Below are 9164 nucleotides of genomic sequence, written 5' to 3' on the forward strand. Positions count from 1 at the left end.
GGCCACTCGTATGGTTGAGGGCCTCTGTGGCCAGGCCTATGAGGAGAGGCTGAGGGACCTGAATCTCTTCAGTCTCCGCAAGAGGAGACTGAGGGGGGATCTTGTGGCTGCCTACAACTTTATCAGGGGCCACCAGCAGGGACTCGGGGAAAGTCTGTTCACCAGGGCCCCCCTTGGAGTCACAATGGCCACAAGCTGAAGGAGGATAGGTTTAGGTTAGCTATTAGGAATGACTACTTCACTGTAAGGGTGGCCAGAGCCTGGAATAGGCTTCCCAGAGAGGTGGTGCTCTCACCTTCCCTGGAAATCTTCAAGAGGAGGCTGGATAGGCATCTGGCTGGGGTCTTACGACCCCTGTCACCCCCAGTGCTCCTTCCTGCCCATGGCAGGGGGTGGGACTAGATGATCTGTCTAGGTCCCTTCGGACTCATTGATTCTATGATTCTATGATAATATTAGAGGGCCTAATCTTATAGGCAGAGATGATCAGATGCTTTAGGACCTGACTGTTCCTTATCCAGGTGTAAGCCTTCAGTGAGCAAATACTCCATGTCTCACAAAAACTTGGTATAATTTCTTATAATGCAATGTGGCCTTCAGAGATTTAAGATTCCATTGCATTTGACTGAATAAAATCAAGCAGAATAATAAGTCTGCTGTCTGGTGATGTTGAAAGAAGAAGCAGGTTTATTAACAGATGTACCTGGTAAAAACCAAACCAGTGCCACAGTTTTGTCATCAATGAATGCAAAAGAGACTTGTGTAAAGAAATAGTATAAAAATCAGAGGGTAAATAAATGCCTTGTATTTTCTTCTTGATTTTTTTTTTTCACAATATAATTGCCAGGATTCAGTTTCCAGTAACCCACAGAAGTAACAACAACAAAACAATCAGCACCTTTTCTGTTCATATTTCAATGGTTGCCTTAGATGCAGGTCTGAAGAGTCAATGATTGTACTAAAGTGCAATGGCCCCCTGCTACATGGCTCATTTTCTCTGTGCTCCCAGGCTAATCAGAAAAAAATAGTTCTCTTTCCATCACCCACTGCAGAAACTCCACCAGGCAAACACCAGTTTGTTCAGAAAACTAAGAGAAATTTCTATTTGTTCAGCTTCTGTCTAGAACATAGTAGGATCTTTCTCCAGAAATATGAAGTAGTCTTCCAAACATTTAGCAGTTCAGAACTAATACAATTATTTAAGGATGTAACTTGTGTCTCAATTCTGACTCTGGGATATCTCTAGAGGATATCATTGAAGTGGCTCTAGATTAATATTGATGTAAATAGCAGTAGAATTGGCTCTTCTGGCCTTAATGCCTCTAGAGAGAGAGAATGTTTGTGCATATGGATGTATGTATGCATGAATGTGTGCAGTATAAAAGAGCAACACTTTAAAAAATAATTTTCCTCCATGTATTTTGCTCACAATTGTCCCAGAGTTGGTTAACCAAGCTCACGGTGTCACGGTTGGGCGGCCGGGTGGTGGCAATTGGACACGGACCAGGCGGGATTTTTGGCGTGGAGTTCTGAGGCATGGAAACGTAACGGTTTCAAACAAAGTGGGTTTATTTGACTTATGCTTTGAAGGCGTAGGTTGCGATGCTTTCTTCAGTTACAGTTTTGGAACGTGAACAAACAACAAAGGGATCTGTCGGCTCACGGGGTTCACCAGCAAGCCCTTGCTATCTAGCCCTGGAGAGCTAGGGGCAGCTGCCTGGTGGCTAGTCCCAGAGTTGGTTGACAGCTTATACAGGGATGAACAAATAACAAACAAGAGCTGTAACTTGTAGTGATGAGACGATGTTAGGGTTGAGAGTGTGATGCCAGTCCAAAGGACGAAACGGGTGGTCGAAGGAAAAGCTGAGGTCAAGAGCCGAGAGGTGATGCAGCGGAGGGATGAGCCGGATCGTGGTCGATAATGGAAGCCGAGGTCAGTCAAGTGCCAGGTAAGTAAAAGCTGGAAGTAATCGAAGTCGGGGTCAAAGCCAGTAAGTTCAGTAATCGGAATAATCAGTAAGCGAGGAAACGAAATCAAAGGTATTAATTCGCTGTGTGAGATTGTGAGGAGAACCGGGGGATTGACTCCCAAATCGCTCTCTGCCTCGCAGTCCCTGCTGACAGCAGCCTCTGCTACAGATAGCGCATGGTCTCTCACCACTCTCACCAACGATGCCCACACAACCCACACAAAGGTGGGGGTTTAACTCACTAATATAGCAGCCCCTTAGCCAATCAGGCCACTTGGCTGTTAGAATTTTCTAGCACAATTACGTCATGCTCTTTTTAACTGAGCATATGTGAGTTAGAGCTCTGTGTTGTAACTAGGCATGCGCAGGGCTGAAAAGTAGGTCACTGGTGATTGAAAAGTAGGTCACAGGTGATTGACAGAGCTTCAGGGCACCCAGGGGGCACGTGCTGGGCATGCTGTGGAAATTTCCATGAGCCAGTGTTATCTGCGCATGATCAGACTTGACTCATGTGTTGCCAGCACCTCCCTAGAATTTTACTTGGACAACAATTAATTAAATTATCTGAATATTGTAAGCAGTTGGCATGTTTATTCAAGAGAGAAGGCCATGAGATACAGATATAGGTTTGGGTCTGGTTTCAAGCACCCTAATACAAGGCAAAGCTTTCCAAATCTGATGTTCACTATCTCTAAGAAATGCTGGACTTATATCATCAACTGGTATATTTGCCTGGCTCAAGATAAAGGGATTATGTCACGAATCATAATGCTTGAAAGGATCTCATATTTATTGTATCCTGTAAGACAGAGAGTGAAATCTGGGAATTTGTCATTTTAATTATCTGTGTTTCTTTTTGAGATAATCAGACAGTTTCATGAGGAATTTCTAACCCTTTTCCATTTTGTATGGTTCAAAATTAGTCCATTTCCAGTTTTCAAGAACATATTTTTAATAGAAACTTAACCACCATCATAATCAAAATCATTACTTAACATTTTCAGTAAACCAAAAAAGAGTTAACATTTGTTAACTAAGCCCCATATCATTAATAAAAAAAAAATGTTTACATCTATTTTGTATTGAACAACTGCACAAAGGTGCTTTTGGGTGCTGGGCAAAAGGAGTTACATACTTCATTGTTTCTGTATGTCACACACATGGTCTCCATGCATTCCTTCCTTATATACTACTATATTGCCATGTGCCACATTCTTATTCTCCTCCTGTAACTCTCTCTAGATCTTCCTTTTGCTAGGATCTTGGTTTGTTCTTTACATTTGGTTCCTCCTATACTAGGATCTCCAAGTCCTGTTCCTATACAAAGGGTTCATGCCCCAGTTTCTCCTCTCCTCTTACTATAATTCTTCTTCTCAAGCCATTGAGAAGTGCTAGAAGCTGTATCATGTTAAGCAAATTAAAATGAGTGATACCTCAGTGATACCTTCTAGGGATGTGTGAAGCTTCAGTCCCTGATTCGATTTGGCAGAGATTCAACCCGATTTGGCGGCTGAATTCCAAATCCAAATTGAATTAGAGAACTATTTAATCTGTCTGAATTGGTTTGGGGAGATTCAGAAAGATTCTGATATCTGGACACAGAGACAGCTTTAAATATTTTTTTTACAACCCTCTAGGTAGCAGGGGCTCATGAATGCTGTGATGCTGGAATATATGGGGTGTCCCACAAAAGCACAGAGAACTCCCCAGCACTCTCAGCAGCAGACCCAGAAGCACTTTCAGTTCACTTCTGGGTTCACTGGGGAGTGCGCAGCCCCGCCCCCTCCCCCGCACTCCCCAGCTCAGCAACTGGTATGTCTTGGGTCTGGGGGTGGAGGTACATGAGGTCCCCCTGCAGCCAATTGCTGAGCCAGGGGGCTCAGGGGGGCTCCCCGCACACTTCCCAGTAGATCCAGAAGTGGACCAGAAGTACTTCCGCTCCACTTCCAGGTTCACTGCCGAGCACATGGATGGCCCCCCCACACTACTGTTGGACATTCCATCTGCCCTAGCATCGCAGAAATCATGAGCTGTGCCTGCTACCTCAAGGTATGTAGAAAAAACTTTTAAAGCTGTGTCTATGCCCAAATTGCTGATTGTCCAAATCAGCATTGAATCTTCAGATTTGGATTCAGCTGAATTGAATCAGGGACAGAGATCCAAATCAACTAATCAAATCACTGTCCCTGATTCGGCCTGAATCTGAATTGAATAGGTCCCACTTCACACACCCCTAATACCCACATTATTCCCCCTTTTCAATTTCAGATTTTTTTCATAATCAACATGGTTCTGCCCACTGATATCTTGAACTTTCTCTTAAAATTTGGAATGGATCAGATGTGTCATTCAAACATTATATTACATAAATGCAGGCAGATGGAGAAACACCAGCAAGTTGGATGTGCAGGCTCACAAGCATGGCCTTGATTTAAAAGTCAAGGATGGTTTCTCTACTTTCATCAAACAATAAATAAAGTGGGGAAACTTAAAGTATATTGATTTGTCATAGAAGAGGTTTGGGGGGTTTTAAAGTCTTTTTTCTTCCTCATAAAAATAATATATTTATCTGACAATCTCAACATAGATATCAGAATGTTTTGACACAAAATAGCTATGACATACTGCACACATCTACACTGTGCTGACTCCAGAAGCCTTACCTGGGGTCCTGGGGGCCTTCAGGAGCTGCAGCAGTGGTGATGCTCCTGAAGAAGGGAGCCTGGCCAGCAGCTAGAGTGTGGCTCTGACATGCTAGGTCCTGGTTTTGATCTTCTGGGGTCAAAAAGTCCCCCTGCATTGCAAAGTAATAGTGCAGGGAATGCCTGCATATGTGGCATGTGTAGTATGTGACACCGCATATAGGTCTGCTGCACTGCATACTGCATGTCTATGTTCATCTGGACACACCCTGTGGCTGCATCCACATGCACAGACATGTGTGGTCTGTGGCACTGCAAATCTCTTTGTGATGTCACAAACCACACACCAAAAATGTTAACATATGAACCATGCTGCTAATTTGCAGCACGGGGGCAAATTTTTTTACTGCAAAATACAGGTAGCAAAATACATAAATAAATAAAATAAATTATGAGAAAAAAGTGGTGTGGCATATGCAACAGGAATGGGTGCATGCAGACATGGAGGCTTGGTTCTCCAGGGAGTCCTCTGGCTGATTCTCTGCTCCTTTAGTTATGCCCTGGCTCCTCCATCATGCTGAGATGCAGGAGAAGTGGGAAAAGGGCAGTTTGTCTGAAGCAAGGTAATTCACACACCATCAAAGTCCATGTCCAAGGGCACTGAGGCAAAAAGTAGCCAGATGAGTTTGTGCTGCTGGTATTTTGGCCACTTCAAGTTCACGCCCCTGCATGTGAAAATGCACTCTCGAGATGCATCCAAATGAGTCCACACGTGCCTCTTGCCACATCTCAAAACCATTTGAGATGTGACAAGAGGTATGCTGGGAACAACAAAAAAAAACCCCATTCCTTGTGCTGCATATCTGGATATCCAGATACAAAAAAACAAAAACAAAAACCCACAGAAAAAAGTGAGGCAACCAGAGGCTGGGGTAGCTGGCCAGAGCATCTCTATGGCTGCTCAGAGTGCTGCAGGCAGCAGGGATCTGGACCCAAGTTCTATTGCTGGGTGGGGTGGGAAAGACTGGAGAAGGGGATTGTTGGGTGCAGGGAACTGGGGGGAGGGTGACTGTTGGGTGCAAGGAACTGGGGGGGAGGGTGACTGTAGGGGGTGCTCCTCAGGATGGATGCATAACCCGCCTGCCCTCCAGATGGCCCACAGCCCCCTCCCCCCGTGCCTGGCTGGAGGCCTAAGGGTCTCCTGGACTGACCTTCAGCAAACAAAGCCCCTCCACCACTCCAGCCATCTTTTACATCTGCCTCAGCAGCGTTCCCTGTATGTTCTTGTCCTTGTGTGGTATTCCCCCTCTCCCACATTCTGCAAGCATTGCCCTCCCAGTTTTCTTCCTGTGGGGTTGTAGCTCAGTGAAATTCAGCCCCCTTTCCACAATCCCAGCCTGCCCCTATTAGATTCACCAGCCCCACTGTATATTTTGGTTTTGTTTATTGTTTTCCCCTCCATCATGTGAAGCAATTTTAAGGCAGGCACCATCGGGGGGGGGGAGATGCTTCCACAGAGCTTCCTGCAGCCCCCACTATGGGGACATATTTTAGCTAAGCCCCCAAGGAGATGCATGCCCCTGCAGCCACCACCTTGAAGGCAGAGTCCAACCAACTTCCTCCAGGGGTAGAGAAGCCTTGAACCTCTGCTGCAGGGGCAGGCAGGACTCCAGCAGGGAGTCAAGAGGGCCAGGGGGTCTCCTCTGGCCAGCCTGCCCTAGAGGGGTTCCCAAGCACCCTCTCCCATCATCAGGAACCAAGGGCAAGGGAAGTGGGAAGGGCTTCTCTTCAGCCTTCTCCACAGCTGGGGGTGGGAAGGGCAAGGGCTCTGCCCCCAAGCGCAGACCACTGGTGCCTGAGGGGATCAGGTGCACTACACCAGCCAGCACACACACACAGCCTGTCCCTGGCCCCATGGGCCCCCAGTGGGGTAACTGAAGCTATATACAAGTGGCTGCAGGGTGACCTGAAGCTGTGTGGCCTGGACCCTCCACCACTGGCCCTTCCAGCTCAGATGGCAGGGCCCCCTTTCCAGCACTCACCCACAGGCACAGGATGAAATGCCAACTACCCAAGTGGAAGAGCCTGCACTTTGAGACCTGAATGCAGGCCCTGGCTTGGGTAGTGGGGGGCACCAAGATCATGGCAACCTCCTGCTTTCATGGCAAGGGGGACTTCTACCTTGCCTTGGAGGCTGCTGCACAAAAGGCAGTGGAGAGGGGGCTCATCATGGAGGGTGAGTACACTCATCTTGAGTCCCTAGAAGAGCTGGGGACCAGGGTGGTCCTCAGCTCCTTTGCTCCCTATATCCCTAATTGGGCTGTGGTCCCCCCCACTCCAAACCCTGGGGAGAGTTATCTCCCTAGTGGTGGCCCTCCTTGCTGGGGTGCTGAGATCCAGGCTTCTGCCTTGTGCACTGTTTCTGTTGCCAGGTTATGATCCATCTGGTGGTGGGAATGTGGCTGGATGTCGAGGGGAGCCTCTTGATTTTTTTTGAAGGGGGCCCTGGTGAGCGTGTCCTATACACTGGAGGACCAGCAATGCTCCTGGTACTGTACCCCAGGGCACTTGTGACACAAATGCCCCATGGGCCAGGAGAAGAGGGCATCTGCAGGTCCCACTGGTGAAAGCAGTGCCCCTGATGCAGGTACCCCTCACCCTTCAGGCCCCCCTGGCATCCCAGCCACATCATCCAGCCCCCCTGTGAGCTCAGGGGACCCCACCCCCAAACAAAGTTTGGCGGAGTCCCAGGGAGGACAGCAGCAGCCAAGAGGAGAGATGGAGAAGAGCTCCCCTGCTCCTAGTCATGCCCCACTTCATCTGTCCCACCCCGCAATCTTCACCGTCTCTTCCTGGAGCCTTTGCACCTGAGGAACACCCCATGGTCGAGTGCCTGCAGGTCCCCTCCAGGCGCAAAGCCAAGAGGAAGGCCTGGGTGCAGCCAGAGCCCTGTGATGCAGAGGACTTGTCCCCCCATTCCCAAGACCAACACATGAGGAGAAGGAGCAGCTGAGCAACCAGGGGCCTCCCTGGCTGTGCCTGACAATCCCCCCCCCCGAAAGACCAAATGGGTGATCCCCATGGAGGAGGTGCTGGGGCTGTTGGACAGTCCCAAACAGAAGCCCACAGAGGAAGCCCCTCACTCTGCTGGCCAGGGCCTATCCCTGAGACCATGAGTGCCAAGGCTGAGGTCTCAGCCTACCCAAAGGAAAGTCTGGCACTGGAGCCCCCCATGATGATCTGGGGGTGACAGGGGCCCTGGGGCTCACCCCAGTGAATCCTGAGAAGGGACATCCCCTTTTCCAGGACCCTGAGGTGGACACTAAAGCCACCCAGATTTCTTCCATCCCCCTCCCAGAAAATCCTCACTTCCAGCCTGCCCCATGGTGCTGCACCAGAGTCGGTTGGGATGGGAGCCCCTAATCAACAGGCTGATCTTGTCAGGGACCTTGCACAGCCCCCACCCCCCAACCACCTCCAGCTCTGCCCTACTATCTTGTGAAGGAGACCCACTTCCACCCTTAATCCCACCTCTGTCCCAAGGGGCTACAGAGCTCTCCTAATCCCAACTGAAGTCCAGGGTCTTAGCAGACTGGGGGGGTTCAGATGGTGCCTAAGGAGTCCATTGAGCCCCAGAACCAGGAGGAAGATACCCAAGAACCATCAGGCTCCATGGATCCTGTGGAGCTCTTGGTGTCAGTGGTCCCCAGGGGTAAGCTACTTGCATTTCTTGACCATGACTACACACAGCAGTCCACCAGCAAGGTACAATTTGCCTCAGACAGCTGGGGAGATTTTTGACAGCATGCTTGCCACTGTGAGGGCACTGGTGGGGGAACACAAGGAGCCCAAAATGTACAATGCCTTGATCTATAGGTGGGCCCACAGTTTCACAGACACCCTCTATACTTATGGGAGGGTGCTGCATGAGTCTGTGAACTCCACACCTGGTGCTGAGATGCATGAGGCCCCTGCTGAACTGTCTACTCCACCCTGCCAGCCATTAGGTCATTTCAGATGATGACCCTCAATGTCCACGGCTGCAGGAAGGGTCTATGGAGATGCCGGGTGCACTCCTTTCTTGAGGAGGTGGAGTACCATGTAATATTTTTGCAGGAGACCCTAATGAGTTCAGCTACTGAACCCTCTGTTGCACCTCTGGGTCCAAGAGCAGGGGCTGGTCCTGAACCTTCTGAATGTGTATGCCCCTGCAAGGGACCCAGAGTTGGTGGAATTTTCCACCAGTCAGCCGCTTATATTGGCACTCTCAACTCTTGCGAGCACCTGGTCCTTGGTGTCCTTGCCAAGACATGTAGTACCTGTTGGGCAGGGAGTGGAACCAGTCTGCCAGGGATGAACTTGAGGAAATCCTGATGGGATCTGCTGGAGTACAGGCTTCCTGGTCTACTTGGGGGTCTACCTGTCTCCCACAGACCTCTTTTTGCTAGACAACTGGTACCAGCTGGAGTGGCTCTGGGCATGGACAGGGCTCCTGAGGTGTCTCACCCTGAGTGGGAGAGTGCTGGTGCTGAACCAGCTGGTCCTGTCCATG

The 9164-nt window shown here is 49.2% G+C and overlaps 1 long non-coding RNA gene across 1 annotated transcript in view; it reads left to right on the top strand.

Moving 5' to 3' along the window:
- LOC109287325 overlaps positions 1 to 7218 on the top strand; it is a 13667-nt gene extending 6449 nt beyond the window's left edge. Inside the window, exon 3 of the long non-coding RNA XR_002094835.1 lies at positions 7208 to 7218. This is a non-coding gene — a long non-coding RNA (uncharacterized LOC109287325). The remainder of the gene's footprint in view (positions 1 to 7207) is intronic.
- The last annotated feature ends 1946 nt before the right edge of the window (positions 7219 to 9164 follow it).

The sequence above is a fragment of the Gavialis gangeticus genome, unplaced genomic scaffold (assembly GCF_001723915.1).
Source record: "Gavialis gangeticus isolate Ggan-Ray unplaced genomic scaffold, GavGan_comp1, whole genome shotgun sequence".
NCBI lineage: Eukaryota > Metazoa > Chordata > Crocodylia > Gavialidae > Gavialis > Gavialis gangeticus.